Source organism: Notamacropus eugenii, chromosome 4 (genome assembly GCF_028372415.1).
Source record: "Notamacropus eugenii isolate mMacEug1 chromosome 4, mMacEug1.pri_v2, whole genome shotgun sequence".
NCBI classification, from domain to species: Eukaryota; Metazoa; Chordata; class Mammalia; order Diprotodontia; family Macropodidae; genus Notamacropus; species Notamacropus eugenii.
In genome coordinates, this window is record NC_092875.1 from 76621464 (window position 1) to 76647429 (window position 25966).

The following is a 25966-nucleotide window of genomic DNA, read 5'->3' on the forward strand; positions in this document are numbered from 1 at the left end:
GCGCTGCTATTTCAGGCTTGCATGGGCAGCTGGAGAAAAGCATTCCTTCAAGATATGGGGGGATCTGCCTATCTGTGCCCAGCCTCAGCTCCTACCCTTGAGCCTGGCCCAGACACTTTGCTAGACCGTAGGAAGTCAACCCTCAGCCCTAGGAATCAGCGCAGCCTAGAAAGAACTCAGGACTTGGGTTCACACACCCACTCTGCTGCCAACGTGACCTTGGGCAAACACCAAACTCCTCCGCTCCTAAATTTTCCACATTTGTAAAATGGGGAAGTTAGAGTAGACTTCTGAGGTTCATTTCATCTCTAAACTTATGATCCTTGGATGATATTAGCTAGCATTTATATCATGTCTTAAAGTTTGCAGAACATTTGACGTATGATATTTGATTCTGTGAGGCAAATACGTACTATTATTGCTATTATCTCCATCTTGCAGATCAGGAAACTGAGGCTGAGAGGTTAAGTGGCTTATCTGTGGTCCCTCAGTTAGTAAGTGTCAGAGGCAGAATTTGAACCCAGGTCTAACTAAATCTCAATTAAGATATTCTTATCTTCTTTTCCAGGCTGTCTGTCATGATGCCCAGAGGTATCTGCATTCATATTTGTATAGACATGCTCATTGAGTATGGAACTAGGCATGCTAATGTCTCTTCTCTCTTTCCTCTGCTCTTCCAGTGGCTGACAGACAAGAGAAAAGGAAATAAGTGATGGGGGGGAGGGTTGAGGAACGGAGAGCCTGCACCCCGGAAATAGACTCTGAGCTGGAGATTCTGCTTACACACTCTTTAGCTGACCAAAGCAAGAGCACCATGGCCTGCTCCCCACGAATGGTGTCAGGAAAGTTTCCCCACCCCCACCCCCAGTTCCCAGCAGCTTCCAGGGCTTCCTGCCTTACCCATTCACTCATCAAGGGAAGCCCTGATATATTTGGGCAACCTGATCACTGATGCACAGTGTCTGAGCTCTGGGAGGCATAGAGCCATGGTGAGAGATGGGATGTTGGGCTCAGCTGGCTCCTTCTACTCGGGGAGCCAGGCCTCCAGCACCACGACTTCTTCTCTGGCCAAGGGAAGAAACCAAGATGGCTCCTGGGGGTGGCAGCTGCTGCCCTTGCTGAGGAGGAGATGGGCCCTCAGGATTACAGCTCCGGCCTGAACAAGCTATTTGTGTTTATATGTGTTGTTCCAACACCCGAGTCATTGGCACAAGGGAAAGCCAAGGGAGATTTCTTTGTAGGAGTGTATGTGGGGGCCAGAGGAGCTGGCCACTGTAGATAATATTCCTTGAGAAATGCTCTATGTGTATGCACATATATGTGTATGTATGTTTGGGATGGGGGTGGTATGTCTGCATGTCAATCTTGTGTTACCATTATACGTATTTCTGTGTGTCTGCATTTGATAGGTACATATGGCTTACTATGTGTATATCAAGCATGTGTTTGCATGGATCTTGACATGTGTTAGCAACCAAGCAGCCTTTATTAAGAGCATGGCAGGCACTGGGTTAGGAGGCAAAGACAAAAGTGAAGCCTTAAGGAATTTAAAAGCTAGCTGGAGGGAGACATCATCTGTGTGTATATACATACATATATACATACACATATATAGATACATAAATATATGGAGAGAGAGAGAGACACACACACACAAAACAAATACAAGATAATGGGGTGGAGGAAGGCACTAGCAGCCAGGGAGATCAGGGAAAGATTCCATTCACATAGAAGGCAGAATTTGAGCAGAATCTTGAAGGAAACTGAAAGGTAAAAGCAAAGAGAGGGGAGATGGAGTATGCCATGGTAGGAACAGTCAGAAAGTCAGTGTAGGTGGAGGACGGTACATGAAGTGGGTCAATGTGTGATAACCCCAGAAAGGTAGGCTGCAGCCAGGTTGTAAAGGACTTTAAATGCCAAGAGGAGCATCTGGTCTGACTACAACAGTCTGCCTCTGTCTAACCCCTCTTGTTTCTGTGGCTGTGGGTGTTGTTTTAAAGGAGTTTTTATTGATATCTTCTGTGATGTTAAAAAGAAAAAGACATCAATAAAAACTCATCCCCTGTAGTTCTGAGTCAGTTGGTATGTGTTTGAAATTTTATAGATGTTTCCTTGATCATCTTTTTTCTTTACACGTATGTCAGTTGGAACTGTACTACGAGGGTTTGAGGGTTGATTTTTATATGTATATTCAGGTGGTTTATATGTAAACTCTTTAAGGTGGTTGTTGTTCAATGGCTTTTCAGTCAGCTCTGACACTTTGTGACCCCATTTAGGGTTTTCTTGACAAAAATACTACAATGGTTTGCCATTTCCTTCTCCAGCTCATTTTACAGATGAAACAAGCAAACAGGGTTAAGTGACTTGGTTAGGGTCACACAGCCAGTAAGTGTCTGAGGTCTATGACCCTCAGGCATAAGGAAACTGAGATACTGTGTGGAGGTGCTCTTCATTCGAAAGTCCTGGCTCTCTGTGCTCCATCCCTGTAGACATCCCACCTCCTCTTTGGAACTTGAGATGCTGAAGATCTATTGGCCATTGCTCTCATCCCTCCCAGGAGAGGACCAAGCCCAGCAGCATACTTTTTGGATCCTTGAGGGTTGGAAATATTTGATTTACATCTTCATGTTCCCAGGACAGTGCCTAACACACAGAGCAGGTGCGTTAATAAATTTTATTAATTGATTGATAATCTGACATGTAGATTTGTATTTACATATTATATATTTATGTATATATAAATAATGTTATTTACACTTTTCAGTACGTGTATACACACACACACACACACAGATATATGTGTGTGTCATAGGATCATAGATTTAGAGACAGAAAGGCCCTCAGAAGTTACCTAGCTCATCCTCCCATTTTACAGATGAGGAAACTGAACTCCAAAGAAGAGCAGTAATTTGCCCTGGGTCCAAGAGATACTAAGAGGCAGAGCATGGATTCTGAGCCTACATTCTCTTGCTCCAAATTCTCTTCACTGTACCCCCACTGCATATCACACACACACCTCTCCCCCCAGGTAATTTCGCTGTTGAGTGGCCAAATAGACCCTTGTATTTGTCTGACTTTTTTCCTAATCAGTGCCTTAGTCTTACCTCCCATTCAATGGGGTTATTCTCCAGCTTCTACAGACTGCTGAATCTGAGCTAGCAAAGGGGTTGGCCTCCCTGGAGGCAATTAAACAGTCTGTGTTGTTCACCAGGCTATTGGATTTCTTACACATTCCTCCTGTTGATGCTCCAGCCCCTAGGGCCTCTGCTAGCTTTATGAATACAACTTATTAATTAGCATCAATTAATAATCAACTTCAGGGTTATTGTGGTGCCTACTGCAGGGATCCCCAAGCACTTAAAGACACATAAGCTCATTTTGATCCCTGGCATGTTGCGAAGAGGGCAGAGGCCTGGCCAGTGTGGTCATGGTAAAACAAGGCTTGGGCACAAGCCAGATGTCCACAGATATCACGAAGGGGCTGGCTCTAGGACCTTGGAAGATGATATCAGGTCACTGAGATCCTGACTGGCAGTGGGTCTCAGTTTCCTCATCTGTAAAATGACAAAAGTGGGGGACCATGTGATCTCTCAGAGTACTTCCAATCTAAATCTACCATCCCATAAACAAGCATTCCCTTCAGCCAACGCTGAAAATCCTACACAGTGGTTTCCCCTGAGCCTGCTCTTACCAGTAGCTAACCTGGGTTCCTTGGGAATTTGGTAACAATACAGGTAAAGGGTTTGATCAGGAGGGGCCTGAAACCTCCAGTTCTCTCTTAAATTGGAGTCACATATAAAACAATCTCTCTTAAAAAGACTATGTTCACAGGTGTCATTCATTTACTCTGCAAACATTTCTTTACGAAGTACCTACTGAGTGCATGGAGGCACTGGGGGAGATTTTAAAGGTATTGTTGAATGGAAGTTTCCTGAGGGCAGGAGCTGGTGTCTTGTCTCTCCATCCCCAGCCCCAAGCACAGGGGCAGCACATGGCATGTACAGACAGAATCAATATTTGTTCAGTGAATGAAGAGTAATTAACGCTGTAAGTGAAAATCAAGGGCAAGCTAAGCCCAAGGCTATGAGACTAGGGCTCTTGGACAAAAGTAATGAGGCCACTTCAGTTTGATGCAATTCCATTCAATTCAACTCTAGGAAAGGGCACTATGCCCTACGCCAGGGGTGGAGAATCTGTGGCCTCAAGGTCATATGTGGCCCTCTAGGTCCTAAGTGAAGGACTATACTTGAGGACTTAGAGTGCCATATGTGCCCTCGAGGCTGCAGGTTCCCCACCTCTGCCCTAGGCACTGTTCCAAGTGTTGGAACTAGACGGATGAAAGTGAAATGGTCCCTGTCTACTAGGAGACTACATTGTACATGAGATGCACCCCATACACAGATAAGGTAGACTGAGGAAGAACAGTGCATATACAGCTCTGGGGATCCTGGCAGGCTTCATACAGGGGCTGGCACCTGATTTAAGACTCGAAGGCAGGCAATGCTTCTGAGACGGAGATCATGGAATCATAGATTCTGGACTGGAAGGGACCTTAGAGGAAGGAAGAAAGCAAGCATTTATTAAAATGCTTACTATGTGCCGGGTCCTGGGCTAAGCACTTTACAAATATCATATTTGATCCACAAGGTGCCATTATTATACCCATTTTATAGTTGAGAAAACTGAGGGAGACCATGGTTTAATGATTTGTCCAGGGTCACACAGCTCATAAGCGTGTAAGTCTAGATTTGCACTCAGGTCTTCCAGACTCCAAGCTCAGTGCTTTATTCACCACACCACCAAGTCACCTGTAGGCAGATAGTCCAAACTTCTCATTTACAATTGAGGAAACTGAGGCCCAGGGAAATGAAGTGACTTGCCTGAGGTTATATAGGCTGTTAAGTGCTGGTATTTGAATGCAGGTTGTCGGACTAGATCTGGGTTAATGAGATTACTTTACAGACATGGTAGGCAGTCACTGGGAATGAATGGTCATAGCAGATGAAATGTTGAGTTCAAAAAATAGCTGATAGTCCAGTTTGACTGTGAAAAGTATGTGAAGGGTGGGTGGGGTGGAGTAATAGCAAATGTCTAGAAAGGTAAGTTGAAGTCAGGTTGTGGAGAAGCCTAAATTTTAGGCTGAGGAATTAGTATTTTATCCTAGGGGCAAATGAGAGCCACTGATGATTCTTGAGCAGGAGAGTGACATGATTACACTCACGCCTTAGGAAGAAAGAGGATTTTTGGCAGTGGTGAGGATTAGAGAGAGGAGAGCTTGGAAGCAGGGACATCAACTAAGAGGCTATTGAAAGGAGAGAAAACTGAAATGAAGGGGTGGCTGAGTGAGAGAAGATAAAGAGACAATAGAGAAGTTTGGAAGAGGTCTGTATAGGGGGAAAGAGGAAATCTATTCTGAGCATGTTGAATTTGAGATATCGATGGCATGTCCATTCAGATGTCCAGCAGGCAGGTGATGATGAGGGACCGGAGGTCAGGAGAGAGATTGAGGTCAAATATATAGATGTGGGAGTCATCTGCTTAGAGGTGATAATAGAATCCATAGGAACTGTTGAGACCATATAGGGAGTGTTTAGAAAGAGAAGAAAAGGTGGCCCTGGACAGAACCCTGGAAGGACCAAAATGCTTCCTAAACAGGTAAGAAGAGAACCAGGAGAGGCAAGAATCATTGGCCAAGGCAAGAGAGTGTATGCCTACTCTGTACCTGCCTCTGCTGGGTACTGGAGAGGAAAAGGAAGGAAGAGAGAGAAAGAAAGAGAGAAAGAGGCAGACAGACAGACTAACAGACAGAGACAGAGACAGACAGACAGATAGAGACAAAGACAGAGACAGAGACAGAGAGACAGAGACAGAGAGACAGACAGAGACAGAAAGACAGACAAAGAGAAGAAGAAGAAGAAGAAGGAAGAAAATGAGTAAGGAAGGCAGGGAGGAAGGAAGGAAGGAAGGGAGAAAGAGAGAAGGAAAGAAGGGAGAGAGGGAGGAAGGGAGGATAGAAAGAAATGAGTATTTGTTTAAGTGCCTACTTTGTGCCCAGAAATGTGCTAAATGCTTTACAAATAGTAATTCATTTGTTCCTCGCAAAGACCCTGAGAGGTTGATGCTATTATCATCCCTATGTTCCATTTAGAGGAAATGGAGGTAAATAGTGATAAAAGAACTTGTCCAAAGTCACACAGCTAGTAAGTGCCTGGGACTGGATTTGAACTCAGGTCTTCCTGGCTCCAGGCCCAGCACTCTATCCAATGGTGGCATAAGGGGTTTGAGAAAAGAAGAGGACTAGAGCACTCCTAAGAGGAGTGGCATAGAGAGTTCAGCAGAGAAGAATCAGAAGATTGCCATGAAGACCCTACTGAGATTAGGTAACATGTCACTGAATCGAGAGAACTGGATTCGAATTCCACCTCTTCTAATTACTATTGGACAAACTATTTAAACTTACAGAGCCTCATTTTCTTCAATGATAAAATAGGGATAGGTATATTTGTACTCCTTCCCTTACAGGAGTGTTGTGAGATTGGGATATGACAAATATTAAAAGCAGTATATAAATCTGTTGTTTTCACTATGGGTATTATACTTCTCCTCTATTATAATAGTGTCCGGATAGAAACTGGGTCCTGGAGAGGTCTCTGTCCTGGTATCACTCTTTCATATTTAATGATCTGCAGACTGTCCTACAGCTGGATAAAAGGACTTCTTTCTATCATTGAATAAAAGGATTGGGACGTCAGCTCCTCTTCCGTGGGCTCACTAGAAGCGTCCTCTGGACAAATGCAGCAGCAGGCAGAGTGGGGGAAGGACATGTGTGGTATCTTGTTCCTATATGACTTTGATTTCTTCTTCTGGGTCTTTGTCTCTTGAAAATGTTCTTGCTACCTGAAGCTTGGAGATTAGGAGTATTTGGTATTTCAACATCTAAGTATTAATAGCTAGGCATTTATAAAGCATGAACTATGTGCTAGACACCATGCTAGGCACAGCTAGGCAAAAACAATCCCTGTCCTCAAGAAGCTTATAATCTAATTGTGTGTGTGTATATATATGTATACATATACATACAGACATGCACACATGTAACACATATATACATGTGTGTGCACATGTACGTGAATACAAGGTAGAGTAAATAGAATATAATTTCTGAGGCAGGGCACTAATAGTCAGAGGGAATCAGGAAAGGCATCCTGCAGAGGGTAGTGTTTGATCTGAGTCTTGAAGGAAGCCAGAGATTCTCTGAGGGCAGAGGAGAGGCATGAGGGAGACACAGTGCAAAGACATGGAGAAAGGAGATTGAATTTTATCAATCAATCTATCAACAAGTTTTTATTAAGTGCCTACTATATGCCACTTTACTGTGCTAGGTTCTGAGGACCCAGCACCTCTAACTTGTCCTGTATGAGGGAGAACAAGTCAACCACTATTCCTGAGCTGTAGAATGCCTGGGAAATAGTAATGTGGAAGAAGCCTGGAAAGATAGGATGGAGCCAGTTTATAAAGATCTTTAAATGCCAAACAGAAGAGTTTATATCTAATACTAGAGGTAACTAGAAGTCACTAGAGATCATTGAGTAGGGAAGTGATATGGGCAGGTCAGTTTTAGGAAAATCATTTTATCAGCTAAATAGAGTCTAGATTGAAGTGAGGAGAGACTTAAGATAAGGAGATCAAGGTGGTTATTGCAACCATTCAAGGGAGATGTGAAATCCCAAACCAAGATGGTGGCTGTGTGAGTGAAAAGAGAGAAACATATCAAGAAAGATGTTGTAAAAGTATAAATTACAAGTAACTTTAATTGACTGGATGCATGGGGTGAGTGAGAGAGGGGAACTGAGGATGACACAGGTTTCAAACTTGGATGATGGAGAGGATGGTGGTGGCCTCCAGAGTAATAGAGGAGTTTAGAAGAAGGATGTGTCTGCAAGGGAAAATAATGACTTCTGCTTTAGACATGTTGACTTAGAGATGTCTGGAGGACATGCAGTTCAAAATGTCCAGTAGACAGTGGTGATGCAGGACTGCAGCTCAGGAGAGGGATGAAAGCTGGATTTATAGACATGGCAGTCATCAGCATCATGGAGATGATAACTGAGTCATCACCAAATGAGATATGTAGAGAGAAAAGAGGACAGCCTCGGGCAGGACTAAAGGAGATATCCACAGTTATGGGTTGTGAGATGGATTAAGATCCAGCAGAGGAAACTGAGGAGGAGCAGTAGGACAAGTAGGGGGAGAACCAAAGAGAGGATGGTATCATGAACATCCGATGAAGAAAGAATCCAGGAAAAAGTGATCAGTTATTGGGAACAGCTAGGTGGAACAGTGGAGAGTACACTGGGCTTGCAACCAGGAAGATGCATCTTCCTGAGTTCAAATCTGACCTCGGACACTTACTAGCTGCATGATTCTGGGTAAGTCATTTATCCCTTTTTGCCTCAATTTCCTCATCTGCAAAATGAACTGGAAAAGGCAAAACGTCAGTGTTTTTGTCAAGAAAACTTCAGATGGGGTCACAAAGAGCCGGATATAACTGAAAACAACTGAACAACAACATAGGTCAAGTAAGGTAGAGGAGGCGGAGGATTAAGAAAAGGCCATTAGAGTTAACAATTAAGAGATCCCTGGTAACTTTGGAGAGAGCAGTTGTTGTTTTTTAAACATTCTCTTAAATTTTTATCAGTAGTCACATCCTGTTGATTGTAACAACAGATCAGTCTGTGACAATGGTCAGATTGTAGTCTGGTTTGTTGTTTGAATTCTCAAGGATATTTTGACATCTGTGTTTATAGAATGGACAAGCTATTTATATCTGTAAAAGACTTCAAGCTTCTGACATATAATCCCAGCTCCCAGGTCATGTCTTGCCTAGGTATTTGATAGCTGCTCAATTTTGATAGCCTGAAAGTATTATGTTACGCAGTTTCTACCATTTTTTTTTTTACATAATCTGCATTGATCAATAAGTCTAGGCACTTTAAAGGTAACTCATCTGTAATTTCTGATAGACCAATCCTAAATTGCTATTATATGGCCTCTGTAAACAAATCTATGTAACTCAGCCATTTATTTGAATTTTTTTTGTCAATATAGTATTGGCTGAGTTCATGTGAATGTTGCTCATGGAGAACCTTTAGCTTCCACTCTTGGATCTGAGCCATTTCATAGACTCTATATGGAGGTAAAATAACTTCTGTTACAGTTGACAGGTCTAATGACATATCCTTATTTGCTTTGCTGTTGTTTAGTTAGGAGATATCTGTTTGTTTCACAAGTGTTTCTGTGGTCGTTTAACCCATTCATAGTGGGCTCTGATCATTTCTATCAACACTCTTCCTCCTTTCCGAGAAGAATTAATCTTTCTATAACTGTCTTAGGGTGATGAGTCCCACATTTTGTAATATCGTATGGATTTTTGTTAGGATCCTTTCAAAGTCTGTTTTAGAGTTCTGAAAGTGTATGTTAAGACTAGTATGGTGTAGGTGTTAATTACTTTAAACAGGTTCTTCCCATTGAACTTTTATTTTAGGATGCCCATAAGACTCTTGACAATACACAGCCATAGCTTTCTCCTGAATAGCTTTGTGCTCAGTGTGCCTTGCTTGGAGGAAACCCAGGTATTGTAAGTACCCCTCTTTCCATTAGTTCAATTTCATCTCCAGATTCAAGCTTGAAGTCTTTAGCCTCTATCTTTCTTTGGCATATGTCTAAAATTACCCTGAGCCATTCCCACCTTCCCCTACCCTCAAAAAGCTAAGCATAATGGTACATGCCTGTAATCCCTCCTATTGGAGGCAGCTGAGGGTTCTGGATCAATTGAGCTCAAAACTTCTGAGCTGCAGTAGGCTCAAAGCCAAGAAGGTGTCTGCATTAAATCCCGCACCAATATGGTGAGCCCTTGAGTTCGGGCCACCTAAGGAGGTGCAAACTTGCCCAGGTCAGAAATGAAGCAGGCCTAAGCTTCCACGCCAATGTGCAGTGGGATTGGGCCCAAGCTTTCCAGTTTAGGTGAGATGAGGAGGCTCAATCTCCAGCAAAAAAAATACGTGTAAATGACCTTTTTATATTGGAGAAAGATCCTATGAAATGGATGATCTGTTTAATATGTTTTTCAGTGAAGCTTGCCATCCATTTTCATTAAACGATTAATAAAATGTTTTGGTCTGACTCCTTCCTTCATTTGGAAGCCATATTTAGTTCTGTTTAGGAAAGAAAATAGTAGAGTTAAGGCAGAACCATAATAGACTGAAACTATTTCCTTAAAAAGTGAGATGATTTATGTGAATTTTTCTGGATACAATTTTGTGGGTAATGTGTTTTAAGTAGACAACAGTTTTCCACAGGGACATCAACTGTTCCAGTATTTGATTATTTTTGTTGTTTTGGTGGTAGTTTTAAATATTCACGGGTCATGAACAGGCCAAGAATGTGGAACTGAGTCCAAAGGCTTATAGTAACAAATAAATAGGGCAGCTAGGTGGTACAGTGGATAGAGCCCCAGGGGAGATTCATCTTCCTGATTTCATATTCCACCTCAGACATTTACTGAATGACCCTGAGCGAGTCACTTAACCCTATTTGACTCAATTGTTTCGTCTGTAAAATGAGCTGAAAAAGGAAATGGCAAAATACTCCAGTATCTCTGTATCTTTGCCAAGAAAACCCCAAATGGAGTCATGAAGAGTTGAAAATGACTGAAAAACAACCAAACAACAGCAAAAAATGTTGTGATGCTTTGGGGTTGATTTTTTCTTTTTTTTTTTAATCAATCAGTCAACAAGCATTTAGTAAGCTCTTCCCGTGTTCCAGACACTGTGCTATGCACTGGGGATATAAAGAAAGGTAAAAATTGTCCCTGCCTTCAAAGAAGATAACATTCTCATGGAGGAGACAATGTCAAGAATTAGGCACGTACAAAATAAATACATGATGGATGGAAGGTATTTTCAGAAGGAAGGTAATAATGACTGAATCAATACTAAGATGCTCTTTCTACCCCTGTGGTGCTTAGGCACACTCTTTTTGCTGGTAATATTTTACATGTAATTGGCCTCTTTTTGGAGGGAGTCACTGGCATTCTCATCTTTTGGTAGTAGATTAGTGACGTTTCTGTTAAGAGAGATGAGTTCAGGCTTGCATCTTAGAAGCCAGCAAAGAGCTTTGCTAATCATTCACTTGCCACTGTAAAGAGTTGAAGCCAATAACTGGAGATTCAGGCAGCCCCAGTGCATTCAAGTTTTGTAGAGAAACTAAAGTTTCAGTCTTCTCCCTTAACGGGATAATTCTGTTTTTATTTTATTAATAGTATCAAGCTTTCTTTTTTTCAGTTAATCTAACTGGTGTTTTTGTTGTGTTTTAGGTCTTGTGACTATCTCCGTGACCAGAAGTTTTCTGAATAGCCTTACTTTAGGGTTCTCTCTCTGCTCTGCTTCTCAAGGCTCGGTAGTGGAGTTTTTGATTGATGTTGTGTTGTTAATTTTGTTATTTGTGTTGCTTTGTCAGTTTGAACCTTTTGATTTTGCCTTTAATTAGTGATGGAGAAGATCTAGAATTTTGGATATACTTTTTTATTTTCTTTTTTTAAATAATTTTTTACAGTTATATATAAAGACAATTTGTGACATTCATTTTTTGTAAAATTTTGAGTTTCAAATTTTCTCCCTCCTTCCCTTTCCTCCTTCTCCCTAAGATGGTAAACAATTTGATATGGGTTATATATGTGCAGTCATATAAAACCTATATTAGTCATGTAAAAGAAGAAACAGTTTGCAAAAAAGGATTACATTTTGCTAACAGAAAAAAAACACGAACAAAATAAAGAAAGTGAAAATAGTATACCTCGATCGGCATTCAGACTCTACCAGTTCTTTTTCTGGATGTGGATTATGCTTCTGTTTTCAAGATTTAATTCTATATGTTTCTTTTTTGTTGCCTTTAAGTAGGCAATATGGCATTGTTTTCTGCTGCACATCCCAGCTACTTATTAATGCAATTGTCCAATTCCTTTCCATGAATCTTACAGCTCTCTCAAATGACTTCTGCTATGGTAGTATTTGATAACTGTCTGTAGACATATTTCTTGATAGCGCTCCCATGGCAATTGTTGCCACACATACTATGTCAACAACTCAAAAAGCATTTCTTGAGCATATGTTATGTGCCATAGTATCTCCCTTTCCCCTCTTCTACCAATATTCCTTTTTCCTTCCTTTTCCATTCTTTTTTTATTTTTATTTTTCAGTTCTTAACATTCACTTCCCCAAGAATTTGAATTCAAAATTTTCTCCCCATCTCTCCCCACCCCCACCCCAGGAGAGCATGCACCCTGTCCACCCCTTCCTCCAGTCTATCCTCCCTTCTATTACCCACCCTTCTTCCATCTCTCTTCCCCTCTATTTTCCTGTAGGGCAGAATAGATTTCTATACTCCATTGCCTGTATAGTTTAATTTCCAGTTGTATGCTAAAACAATTTTTAAAATTCATTCTTAAAGCTTTGAGTTCCATATTTTCTCCCTCCCTCCCCACCCACCCTCATTGAGAAATCAAGCAGTTCAATATAGGTCATACATGTGTAACAATGCAAAGCATTTCCATAATAGTTATGTTGTAAAAGACTAACCACATTTCCCTTTGTCCTATCCTGCCCTTCATTTATTCCATTCTCTCCCTTGACCTGCCCTCCCACAATAGTTTGCTTCTGATTATCCTTTCCCCCAATTTGCAGTCCCTTCTATTATCTTCCCTCTCCTATCTCCTTCCCCCTTGCCTTCCTGCAGTATAAAATAGATTTCCATATTCAGCTGAGAGTGTGGTATTCCCTACTTAAGCCAAATCCCTTGAGAGTAAGGCTCAATTATTTCCTTACATCTCCCTCCTCTTCCCCTCCATTGTAAATGCTCTTACTTCCCCCTTGAATGTGAGATGATTTGCTACATTCTTCCTTTCTCTTATTCTTAGTACATTCCATTCAACAGTAAATTTTATTTTTTGTAGGTATTATCCCTTCATATTCAGCTCTCCCTGTGCCTTCTATCTATGTATATATATGTACATACATATACATACATATACATACCTATACATATATAATATACACACATACAGAGTCATACATACCTACATATATATATATATACATATATATATACATATATATACACACACATACATATATTCCCTCTAACTATCCTAATATTGAAAAAGGTCTCATGAGTTACAAATAACATCTTAATGCAAACAGTTCAACTTTAATGAGTTTCTTAAGGCTTCTCTTTCCTGTTTACCTTTTCATGTTTCTCTTGATTCTTGTATTTGAAAGTCAAATTTTCTATTCAGCTCTTATCTTTTCAACAAGAATGCTTGGAAGTCCTCTATTTCATTGAAGTTCCATTTTTTTTCCCCTGAAGTATTATACTCAGTTTTTCTGGGTAGGTAATTCTTGGTTTTAATAATAGCTTCTTTGACCTTTGGAATATTATATTCCAAGCCCTTTGATCCCTTAGTGTAAAAGCTGCTAAATACTGTGTCATCCTGATTGTATTTCCACAATACTTGAATTATTTCTTTCTGGTTGCTTGTAATATTTTCTCCTTAACCTGGGAACTCTGGAATTTGGCAACAAAATTCCTAGTAGTTTTCCTTTTGGGATCTCTCTCAGGAGGTGATTGGTGAATTCTTTCCATTTCTATTTTACACTCTGGTTCTAGAATATCAGGGCAGTTTTCCTTGATAGTTTCTTGGAAGATGATGTCTAGGCTCTTTTTTGATCATGGTTTTCAGGTAGACCAATAATTTTTAAATTATCTCTCCATCTGCTCCATTCTAATCTTTGAGGAATTATTTTCTTCAGTGAGCTTTTGAACCTCATTTTCCATTTGGCTAATTCTGATTTTTAAAGTATTCTTCTCCTCACTGGCTTTTTGGACCTCTTTTCCTATTTGGGTTAGTCTATTTTTAAAGGTGTTATTTTCTTCAGCATTTTTCAGGTCTCCTTTGGCAAGCTGTTGACTTGCTTTTCATGATTTTCTTGTGTTGCTCTCATTTCTCCCAATTTTTCCTACACCTCTCTTACTTGATTTTCAAAATCGTTTTTGAGTTCTTCCATGGTCTGAGACTACTGCATATTATTTTGGAGGTTTTGGATGTAGAAGGAGGGAATATCACACTCTCAGCTGAATATGGAAATCTATTTTATACTGCAGGAAGGCAAGGGGGAAGGAGATAGGAGAGGGAAGATAATAGAAGGGACTGCAAATTGGGGGAAAGGATAATCAGAAGCAAACTATTGTGGGAGGGCAGGTCAAGGGAGAGAATGGTATAAATAAAGGGCAGGATAGGACAGAGGGAAGTGTGGTTAGTTTTTTACAACATAACTATTATGGAAATGCTTTGCATTGTTACATATGTATGACCTATATTGAACTGCTTGATTTCTCAATGAGGGTGGGTGGGGAGGGAGGGAGAAAATATGGAACTCAAAGCTTTAAGAATGAATTTTAAAAATTGTTTTAGCATACAACTGGAAATTAAACTATACAGGCAATGGAGTATAGAAATCTATTCTGCCCTACAGGAAAATAGAGGGGAAGAGAGATGGAAGAAGGGTGGGTAATAGAAGGGAGGATAGACTGGAGGAAGGGGTGGACAGGGTGCATGCTCTCCTGGGGTGGGGGTGGGGAGAGATGGGGAGAGAATGTCTTCCTCTGATGGTATGCTTTGTTCTTCCTCATCTGAAAGGATGGAAGAAAGTAACCTTCTATAGTCTTATTTTTTCCCCTTTTTTGGGCATTTCCCTAGCCAGTTAGTTGACTTTTGAGTCTTTTGTCAAGTGGAGGGTATAATACTCTAGGCTTCAGAGGTTTTATGCAGCTGTTCTCTGAGATATCTCTATGAACCTGTAAGTTCTCAGTTCCTCCAAGGTGGCACAATGAAGGGAGAGAAGTTTACCCCTTGCCTGGCCTGTGCTCTGGTCTCTGGGCAACCATGAGCACTCTTTTCTGCCCAGAATCTGTGAATAGGATTCTCTCTCCACAGCCACCACCAGCTCCACCATATGCTCCTCCTCACCCTAGGGCTGCCACTCTGGACTGAGACCCAGATCAGCTGCTCAATTCCCCCAGGATTATTAGGCGAAGGGCTCCAAAAGTGGATGCTGCTACTGCAGTGGCTACTGCCACCCTGGGGCCAGGACTGGGGCCAGACCACACTCCCCTCTCACTCAGGTAAAAGAGCTTTCTTAACGACCTCTGAAGCTATCTTTGGCGTTTGTGGGTTGAGAAAAATCTGGCAACTGGAGCTGCTGCCCATGATTCAGAGCCCTGAAACCTGCTCCAATCCTGTCTGTGCTGTGTGGCCCAGGCTAGGTTGTACTCCTCTCCAAGTCCGGTACAACAGAACTTTCCTGTCAGCCTTCCAGATTGTCTGGGGCTGGAGATCTGATTCACTCTGTCATTTTGTGGTTTCTGTTCCTCTAGAATTTGTTTAGAGTCATTTTTTACAGGTATTTTATGGTCTATGGGGGGAGACCTAAAGCAGGTCTGTCTTTCTCCTCCTTTTCCATTCTTAAGAGAATTTTTAAAAAAACACTACCTGGTCTTTTCTCTTACCATATTTCTTCTATGACCCCTGATGAAGATAGTTTCTGTATCATCTCCTCAAATTAGAATGTAAACAGTTTATCCTTGTTTAGTTAAGTTATTCTTGGTTATAATCTTATTTTTTTTTGCCTTCTGCAATATTGTATTCCAAGTTCTCCTTTATAGTGGTGATTACTAAATAATGTGTGACCCTGACTGTGGTTTCTCAGTACTTGACTTCTTTCTTTCTGGCTCTTAGCAGTATTTTTCCTTTGACCTAGAATCTCTGGAGGTTGGCTATATGTTCTTAGGAGTTTTCAGTTTCATTTTCTTCTAGAAGGTGACTAGTGGGTTCTTTCTATTTTTTATTTTGCCCTCTAGTTCTAAGAGACTTGGAAAGTTTTCTTTCATGATTTCCTGGATTATGACATCTAGGTTTTTTTGTTTTTATAGCTATCAGATAGCTCAGTGATTTCTTAAATTATCTCTCGTTTCCATCAGTTTTCCAAATTAGCCATTTTCACTGTAAGATAACTTATATTTTCTTCTATTTTTCCATCTTTTTGATTTTGTTGTTATATTTCTTATTGTCTCATGAAGTCTTTTATTTGGTCCATTTTAATTTTTATAGTTTATTGCTTAGATAAAATTTTTGTATCTCTGTGACAAGCTACTAATTTTATTTGAAATTCTTCCATAGCTCTTATTTCTTTTCCATTTTTTTCTACCAGCACTCTCATTTTACTTCAACGAATTTTTTTTCTTTAATTTTTTATTTTTATGTAGGGAAAAATCAAATATACATTTAACCCAATTTGGTTGCAAGTTCCTTAGCTTTTGCCTTTTCCAGCTTGGCAATATAAGCCACTGATTTTGGACCCAGAATGTTGCCACCCCAGTGATGACAGATCTCATCATATTTGTCATTGTAATTGATTTTGATGGCTTCTACCAGCTTAGCCAGAACTCCTTTATCTTCAGGGTTAACCTGTGTGAAGGCAATGCTTGTGCTGGTCTTTCTGTGAACTAAGCGACCCAATCTGGCTTTACCTTTGATAATGCAGTAAGGAACCCCCATTTTCTGGCACAAGGCAGGTAGGAAGACCACTAGCTCAATGGGGTCCACATCATGTGCAATCACTACTTTCAGTACTACAATCAGTACTTTCTTATTTTCTACCAGGATAGTAACAGTGTTAACACATGCTCTGAGGACTGGTGGTCTCTTAGTGGGGACGTCTCCTTTGCCTGTAGCCTTTTGTTCAGCCTGAGCCAGCAGCCTTTGCTTATTATCTTGCTTTCTCTCTGGTCTATACTTGTGCACCAGTTTAAACAGTTGAGTAGCTGTCTGATAATCCAAAGCCTGGGTGATTTGGTTAATTGCTAATGAGACTTTCAAATGCTTATAAGGATAGATCTTTGATGCTGCAGTCTGATGTACCAAGGCCGTTTGACAAATTGAGTAAGGTCCCTTTTGGGCTGGATGTCCTGACCAATGCCAAAGTTCTTGGGCCGCTTCTCAAACAAAGGATTGACCACTTTCTTGGCCTCCTGCTTCTTTATGACAACAGGGGCCGGAGCCACCTTCTTCCCCTTGGCCTTCTTCCCTTTTGGCATCTTGGCCAGAAGAACGAGAAAGGCTCAACAAATATTTTTAAACTCTTACTTGGTCTCTTCCAGAAATTCTTGTTGAACTTGTCTCTAAGCTGTGTTTTTCTTTGAGGCTTTGCTTGTAGATGTTTTAGAGTCATTCTTTCTTTCTGATTGGTGTCTTGAGCATCCCTGTAACCATGATAACTCTATATGATGGTATCCTTATTGCTATTATTTGCTCTTTCTTCTAGCCTACTTTCTGGCTTCAAACTTTATGTTAGGTCCAGGTTCTATTTACTTCCATGTCTGGGGTGAGTTTCTGTCCTCTTGTGTGTCCTGCTGCTACTTTCTTGGAATATAGAAAGTTCTGCTATTCCAAGATCTTAGAGAAAGTTCAAGCTGAGGACCTGAAAAGTTTTCAGTGTTCCCAAAGTAGTCTGATCCAGGGCAAAATCTATTTGTCACCATTGTGATCTGAGTCCTGCAAGTTCCTGCCCTGGGTTTGGATCTGAGCAACATACTTATGGGCTTACCCATGGTTGGAGTTTCAGTAGACTTCTGTTGGACTCAACCTGCTATAAAGCTCTGCTGGTTGATAGCAGCTAAACCATAAACTTACCACCCTTTGGTCTGAGTTTCCTGCACTGGTTTTTCCACTTCAGGCATTAGACTGAACTGAAGGCTGGAACTGAGACTCTCAGAGGGATCAGAACCACACAACTGCTTCTTGCTTTTGAACTTGCTCTTTGCTTAGTACATAAACTTGGGTCTGTTATCACTTCTCACTATGAAATGTCACCCCTGGACACAAATCCTCTCCTCAGTTCATTCTAGATCTATGTCCCAGAACTGGATAGTGAGCACTAGAGTTGCTAGTTGGTACCTGTTCCTTTATCCTACACAAAGTCATTCACTTCCTTGTGGGTCTCTCATTGCCCTGATGCTTAGCTTTAGTCTTTTTTCAGTCCCTCCACTACACTGCTCCAGTTGGCCATTCTTGACTAGAACCTGTCCCTAGAATCTGCAGACCTCTTTCTTTGTCTCCCTTTGCCAACCTGGACTGGAAGAAGCAAGCCCTGTCACTTTTTGTTGAATTTTCTCATCAGGACTCAGTGTTGTACATTTTCTAGGTCTTTGTGGAGAAGTCATGAAGGAGAGCTCAGCTATATTTATTCCTGATAGTCCACCATTTTGACTCCTCCCCCTACTGGATTTAGCAACTGTGCCCATCTCCTTTTCATAATCATTTGAGACATCGGTATTGTTTTTGTCATCTATTTCAATATTAACTATAGTTTCTGGAGTTGAATGACTTCAGTTTCTTCAACATTTCTCTTTTGAGATTTTAGTATCTGGATTTTACCTCTTATTTCCTTTAATCTAGATTTAGGGATGAAGTTATTTCTTCCAATTGCCCCTCAATGGTTGGTAACACCATATAGTATGACTTAGAGAAGAAGGTACACCTAACAAAAACACTGACTATTGAAGCCCCTGTCTATAGCTAGGAACATCTGGTTCTAGTTTTGTTGTGATGCAATATTGGCACATTCATGGAAGGATTCATGCCTTCAGTCTATTTTATGTGCACTCATAGCACTTAATGGTTTATACTGAAACATTGAAAATAAGTAGAGTGTGGGCATTTATGATTTATTCCCTGTATCCTGCCTCATTGGCCCACCATTAGACAAAGGAGCAGCACTCACTCTGCTGTCGCCTTTGTCAAATCCATCATGGTGACGGTTCCAGGTTGGGCCAACTGGTAACCCTAGACCTCCCTTACTCTCAGGACTCTCAGGAGTAGTTGTATTATACTACCTGGAGTGCTGAGCCAATCAGTAATATCTCCAGAGCCCAATTTGTCAGTATGTCAGAATTCCTGCTAGGTTTTCACAGCTTCCATCACATCTCAGGGTGCATGGAGGCCCCATTCTATTTCACCCTGGTTGGCATTCCTTCCCTTGCCATTGTCCCACCCCACCTCAAGGCAAGGACAATGGCTTAGACTTTGAGGGTGACAGGATGGAATTTGAAAATGAAGGCCTAGAATTTGAGAAAGAAATGGTTATTATCATTAATAATTAATAATAATAATACTTAGTAGTCATAATATTATAGTAGACTCAGGCAGCATGCTTTTCAAATTGTAAAGCACCATAGAAACATCAGTTAATGCTATCATCATCATTATTCTTATTGTTATGTTTTCATTGGGCCAGTAGGGCAGATGTTATGATGACACATTGACCTGGCCTCAGTTTGCCAAGGGTCTGGATTCCCAAAATTCAAGGCTCATGTATGGCCTAGAGAAGAACAGATTGGGTAGGGTGGGGAAGAGAATGAGGAGGGAGACCTTTGCTGCCTTTTAGTTTTTGAAGGGCCAACTTGCAGAAGAGGGATCTCACTTGTTCTGTTTGGCTCTGGAGGCAGAACCAAGAGTATTGGGTGAACGTTGCAAAGAGGTCAATGAGGCTGGATGTCAGGAAAAGCATTTTATCTAGGAGGGCACGACAGCAGAGGGAGTGGGCCAGCTCCAGAGGCACCAGGCTCCCCTGTCTTGGAGGCTTTAAAGCAGAGGCTCAAAGGCCACTTGTTGGGTATATGATAGTGAGGATTTCTTTCATTGGGTTGGATTAGATGGCTTCTGAAGTCTCTTCCATCTATTAAATGCCACAATTCTGAGATTCTATGAAGGTCATTTGCACTATACATGAGGGTCAGGTTCCCAGAATGAGTCACAAATAACAAAAACAACATTAATTCAGCAACTACTACGTGTGGAACACTGGGCCAGTAATGAGGACGAAGGAGATAAAGTTTAGATAAGACACAGTCTTATGTCACACATGTAATATTCATGTATGTGTTACATGCTATATATATGTGATGTGTGTGTAATGTTACAATATGTGTAACACACACATAAAAACATATATTATCACTAACATAAGACCCTTACAGATAGATCTTATGGACAGCTATGTGGCACGGTGGATAGAGCACTGAGCTGGGAATCAGGAAGACTCATCTTCCGGAGTTCAAATGTGGCCTCAGAGACTTATTAGGCATGTGATCCTGGGCAAGTCATTTAGCCTGATCTGCCTGTTAAAATGAGCTGGAGAAGAAAATGGCAAACCAGTCCAGTATCTTTGCCAAGAAAACCTCAAATGGGGTCACAAAGAGTTGGACACAATTGAAATGACTGAACAACATATGGATCTTATAGTTTGATTGGAGAACCAAAAGTATATTCCTTCTGTCCTTCCCTCCCTTCTTCCTTCCTTCCTTCCTTCCTTCCTTCCTTCCTTCCTTCCTTCCTTCCTTCCTTCCTTCCTTCCTTCCATCCTTCCTTCCACAGTCATTTACAAGCACCTGCTATGGACAGAGAGCCCTGTGCTAGGCACTGGGGGAAGATTATAAGGGGTAGAGAATCCCTGCACTTGCATCCTCATATAGAGATAAGCTCCCAAGACAGACAGTAATAATACATAAAGTTACCTAAATTCATCCCAGAGATGTAGAATCACATGGGGCTGTGTGCAGGCTGAAGGGAAAGGTGGTTGGTTACCAACAGGAGGATCAGAGATTGGACTTTGAAAGACTGGTAAGCAAGTAGATATGGGGAGGGAGAGCATTGCTGGCATAGGGAACAATACAGGCACAGCACAGAGGAGGGGCAGGGCGTGTTCAGAGGGCAGAGCTCTTTCCTTTGGCTGGACTGGAAAGTATGTCGAAAACTATGAGACAAGGTGAAAAAGGCAGCACCTAGTTGCAGAGGGCCTTGAATGTGAAAAGACCTTGAACTTTACCCACAGGGCAATAGGAAGAAATTTACGTTTTGTTTTTTAAAACAGAAGAGAGGCAGGACCACAACTGTGTGGGGAGAAAAGGAGGATTCTGATAGCAATAAGGAAGACTGCAAAGGAAGTGGAGAAGAACAGTGGAAGTAGGGAAAGCACTAAATGAACCCTTGTAGCAATCCAGGCCAGAGGCAAAGGGATGGCAAGAGGAACAGAGGACAGGAACTAGTTGTGAGAGACGCTAAGAACTTTTTTCTCAGATCTGTATCATTCACACTTGATAATCTAGACCTCTACCCAAGGCATTGACAAAAATGTTAAAGCAGCACAGATTCCTGGGCTGTCCTAGAAACCTTCTTCCTAGTTGACATAGAATCATAAATGCCACTCTTTGGATCCCTCCATTCAGTCAGTTCTGGATTCACCTAACTGTACTATCTTCTAACCTACATCGAACCATCTTGTTCACATAACAGTATGGAAGGCACAGAATGTTAGGCAGAATATGCCCATAGTATTCCCTTTATCTACCAGTTTGGTTATCCCGTCAAAAAAGGAAACAAAATTAGTCTGGTATGTGACGATCTGTTTTCTTTTGGGGAGTTGGGGTGGAGGGAATCATGAAATTAGTTAAATTTTACTCAAGCCTCAATTGATACCAAACTCCTCCCAGTGCCTTATTTTATAAAGCACAGAAACTGAACGGTCAGCTCACTCCACTTTGCTGCTCTGCCTGGTTTCAGCATCACAGAACAAGATAGCCCCATACCAGGTGCTCCCTGGTGTCCCCACCCCCCATTTTCCTGTCTCCTTCTGTATGCTGTCTCCCCATTAAATTGTAAGCACCTTGAGGGCAAGGACTGTCTTATTACTTGTATCTCCAGCACTTAGCACAGAACCTGGCACACAGTAGGTGCCTAATAATGTTTATTGAATTTGGATTTAGATGCCCTTTTTTATGATGCCTTTTATTTCTTACACAAGTCATCTCTTGATGGATTAACCACTTCCTTCACCCTTATGATAAGCCTTCTCTTGTGACAAAGAAAAATGTTTTTTTTCTTTAAGCAAAACCAAGTGACACAGGGACCTCAAGTATTCATATGCAACATTCCATTACCCATAGCCCCCCACTTCTTCAAACTGTTTTTTGATCAGTTCTTGCTGAGGTCGTTCTGGGACTCTACAATTCCTGCTTCTTTTCTACAAGTTCACTCACGATTAATTTAATATTAAAAGTTGGATTTTGTCGGGAGCTGAAGTCAAAATCACCGACCTATTGTTTGCAGACTCTAGTCCCTTCCCTTTTTTGAAAATAGGGACATTGGCCCTGCTCCCATCTGACTATGCTGTTCCTGTACTCCATGATCTTATAAGAATGTTTCTGTTACAAAATACTTTTTGTATTTGTATCACATTCATTTCCAGACTGCTTCCTTCACCCCTCCTCCCCAGTGAGCTTGTTGTAAAGATTTTTAAAGAAAGAAGAAAAAGCTGTTCAGCAAAATGAGCTAACATATTACTGATATAATTAGGATTATTCACATTTTTACTATCCAGGTAATATACATATGTAACATTACTAATGTAATTATTATGCTGGTAGTATATACAATATTTCATACCCATAGCTAGATGGTGTAGCGGAAAAAGGGCTGGGCTTGGGGTCGAGAAGATCTGAATTCAAATTAGTTCTCAGACACCAACTTGTTATGTGACTTTGGGCAAGTCACTTAACTTTCGTCTGCCTTAGTTTTATCAACAGTAATATAGGAAAAATAGCAACACTTACCTCCCAGGGTAATAGTGAAAAGCAAATGAGACATATTTGTAAAGTGCTCCCCACAGGATCTGGGCCATTGCAGGAGCTTGATAAATGTTTATTCCTGTCCCCTCACCCCCACCTCCCACCCTGCCTTCAAAGTTCAGAGGCAGTCTATTTTCCCAAGTCCTCTCTGGATCTGAACTTGGTCACTGATAATTATGAAGCATTTGACTTTATTTTTATAGGAATTCTTTCCATTCTTTTCACGACCTTTCAAAGATCCCGGAAAATGGCTCATTAGCTAACTGCCTGATTTTTCCAGGGCCCTGTGAACTCAGTTCACCTTGGCCTGGTAACTCAAAATCATCAGAAGCTGCTAAGTGCTCTCTCACCATCCCCCTGCATGAATCACAGTGAACAATTTTGGTAGCTGGAGCAAGCTTCACCAGAGGTTTGCCAGGAGCATGAAATATGCCCTAAAAGCAACTTTTGAAGACATGCAATTGGAAGTCAGGAGTGGGGAGAGACCCTGAGATCAGCTCAACGCTATCTATGACTGATGAGTCTGGGAAGAGAGTGCTGAGCTAGATTGGGGAGGAGCCTACCTGGGGTATGTGAGGAGAGGAAAAGGGGTAGAAGCTGGTAGCCTCCTATTTGAACTAATTATTCCTACTGACTGTTGTTGCTCAGGAGTGTCTGACTCTTTGTGACCCTATTTAGGGTTTTCTTGGCAAAGATATGTTTTGTCATTTTCCTTCTCCAGCTCCTTTTACAGATGAGGAAACTGAGGCAAACAGCGTTAAGTGACTTTGTCAGGGCCATAGTATCTGAGGCCAGATTTAAGCTCTGGAAAACGAGTTTTCCTGACTTCAGGCCCAGCACTCTTGCCATTGAGGTACCTAGCTGCCCATTATCGCTAACTAGGTGCTAAGTAAGGTCAGTTGTTTCTCCAGCTGCTAAAGGAGGGTAAATACTATCAGTGTCTTCAAAATTTTGCTGCCCTGGACTAAATTCCCAACTGCCCCATCCTAGTAAAGACTTTATTTCCTAACATACATCTTACTTCCACCCCATCCCCCAACCAACCACCAAGTACACTGCAATCCAGTGATACTGGCTGCTGATTGAAACACCATCTCCTGTTCAGCCTGGGCTAAGATAGGATTCTCCTGACAATTTCTCCACTGACACCTGGCAGACTCCAAGCCTCACTGAATGCAAGTTGGCAATCTGCTCCTGCCTGGAATGATGTGAAGTTGGGGAGATATTGTTTCCCTGCAATGTCCCTACTCTTAGTGGCAATTTCCTATAGTCAAAAGGCTTGTAAGCTTAATACCAGATCTATTAAATTATAGATTGTTGGTAGAGGAACATCCGAGGTCAAGTCTAAAATTAAGCTATTAGGATTAGGACTTTAGACCAACAACAATAAGCTGAGGTCCTTTAATTCTTAGTAATAGCGTGGAGACAATTAGGTCAAGGGCTTATGAAGTCAGCATACATAGTTATTGTGTCTCAGTTGGTTAATGTTAAAAAAAAATCCGTTTGTGGTCTATATTGTAAATGCTTTCAAAGAAATATCACCTGACCAAAAGTTGGAATTGTGTTATGTGATATGAACTGTGTTAAAAACGAAAAATAAAAAAAAAAAAGAATAATTAAAAAAAAAAAAGAAACACCATCTCCCAACTCTCTATGTTTTCACTGGCTGTTCCCCATGCATGGTATACTCTCTCTCCTCATCTCCAACTCCTAGTTTCCTTCATGTCCCAGCTGATATCTCATATTTATAGGAAATCTTTCTTGATCCATCTTACTTGATTCCTGTACCTTCTCTCTATTAACTATCACCAATTTATCCTGCATATAACTTGTTGGTACAGTCATTGGCATGTTGCTTCCCCCGTTAAAATGTCAGCTCTTTCAATTTGGAACTATGCCCAAAGGGCTACAAAAATGTGCATACCCTTTGACCCAGCAATATCGCTACTAGGACTATATCCCCAAGAGATCATAAAAATGGGAAAGGGTCCCACATGTACAAAAATATTTATAGCAGCACTCTATGTAGTTGCCAAAAACTGGAAGTCAAGGGGATGTCCATCAATTGGGGAATGGCTGAATAAATTATGGTATATGAATGTAATGGAGTACTATTGTGCCATAAGAAATGATGAACAAGAAGACTTCAGAGAGGCCTGGAAGGACTTATATGACCTGATGCTGAGTGAAAGGAGCAGAACCAGGAGAACTTTATGCACAGCAACAACCACAGTGTGTGAGAGCTTTTTCTGGTAGACTTAGATTTTTGTAATAACACAAGAACTTCTGAAAAAAAAAAAAAATCCCAATGGTGGACCTCAAGGCAAAATGCCTTCCACACTCAGAGAGAGAAATATGGAAGTCACTCACATAATGTAGCAGATCATGTTTGTGTATGTGTATCTGTTTGTGTATCATGTTCTGATTTGTTATACGGATTCTTTCATTTATCTTAGTCTGACTACATAGCATGACTATAGTGAAAATATACTCAATAGGAAAGTATATGTAGAATCTATACAAAATTGTATGCAGTCGTGGGGAGGGAGGGAGGTAGTGGGGGGTGGGTGGGGAGGGATAAAATCGCAATTGTATGGCAGTGATTGTTAAACATTAAAAAAATAAAAAAATTAAAAAAAAAATGTCAGCTCTTTGAGAGCAGGGATTGTCTTTGGCCATTTTTTGCGTCCCTTTACTTTTAAGTTACTCAGCACAGTGCTTGAGACATAATAGACACTTGCTAAATGCTTCTTAACTGACTCCCTCCTTCTTTATCATGAGCATCAGTGCCCTATTACCTAAAGATATTCTGTTTTCCATTCTCATGCTTATTCTATTTGGCAAATGAAACAAGCAAATTAAGAGCTGAGCCTTCTCTCTACAGTTATCATTGTCTCATCTACCTCCAGCAGTGGTCCTATCCCTTCTTTCATACTCTTTTTTTCCTCAACATAGCTAAACAAACAGACAAACAACAAAACCCTTCCTCCTTAGTTTTTCTTACCAGCCTCAAGTTCCTTCTCAGCTTTATTGCAGATGACACTTTGCTAAGAGGATCAGGTCCTGCTTTTGTATTCATCACATCTCATCCAGCCAATCACCCCTCAAATCTTGCTGTCTGCCCTGAAGGTACTCCCTTTTTCTCCACCTAGAACAACATCCTCTTGCCCTG

The 25966-nt window shown here is 41.1% G+C and overlaps 1 pseudogene; it reads right to left on the minus strand.

Moving 5' to 3' along the window:
• Nucleotides 1–14541: 14541 nt before the first annotated feature.
• LOC140499990 (large ribosomal subunit protein eL8 pseudogene) lies at nt 14542–20488 on the minus strand (annotated as a pseudogene).
• Nucleotides 20489–25966: the final 5478 nt, after the last annotated feature.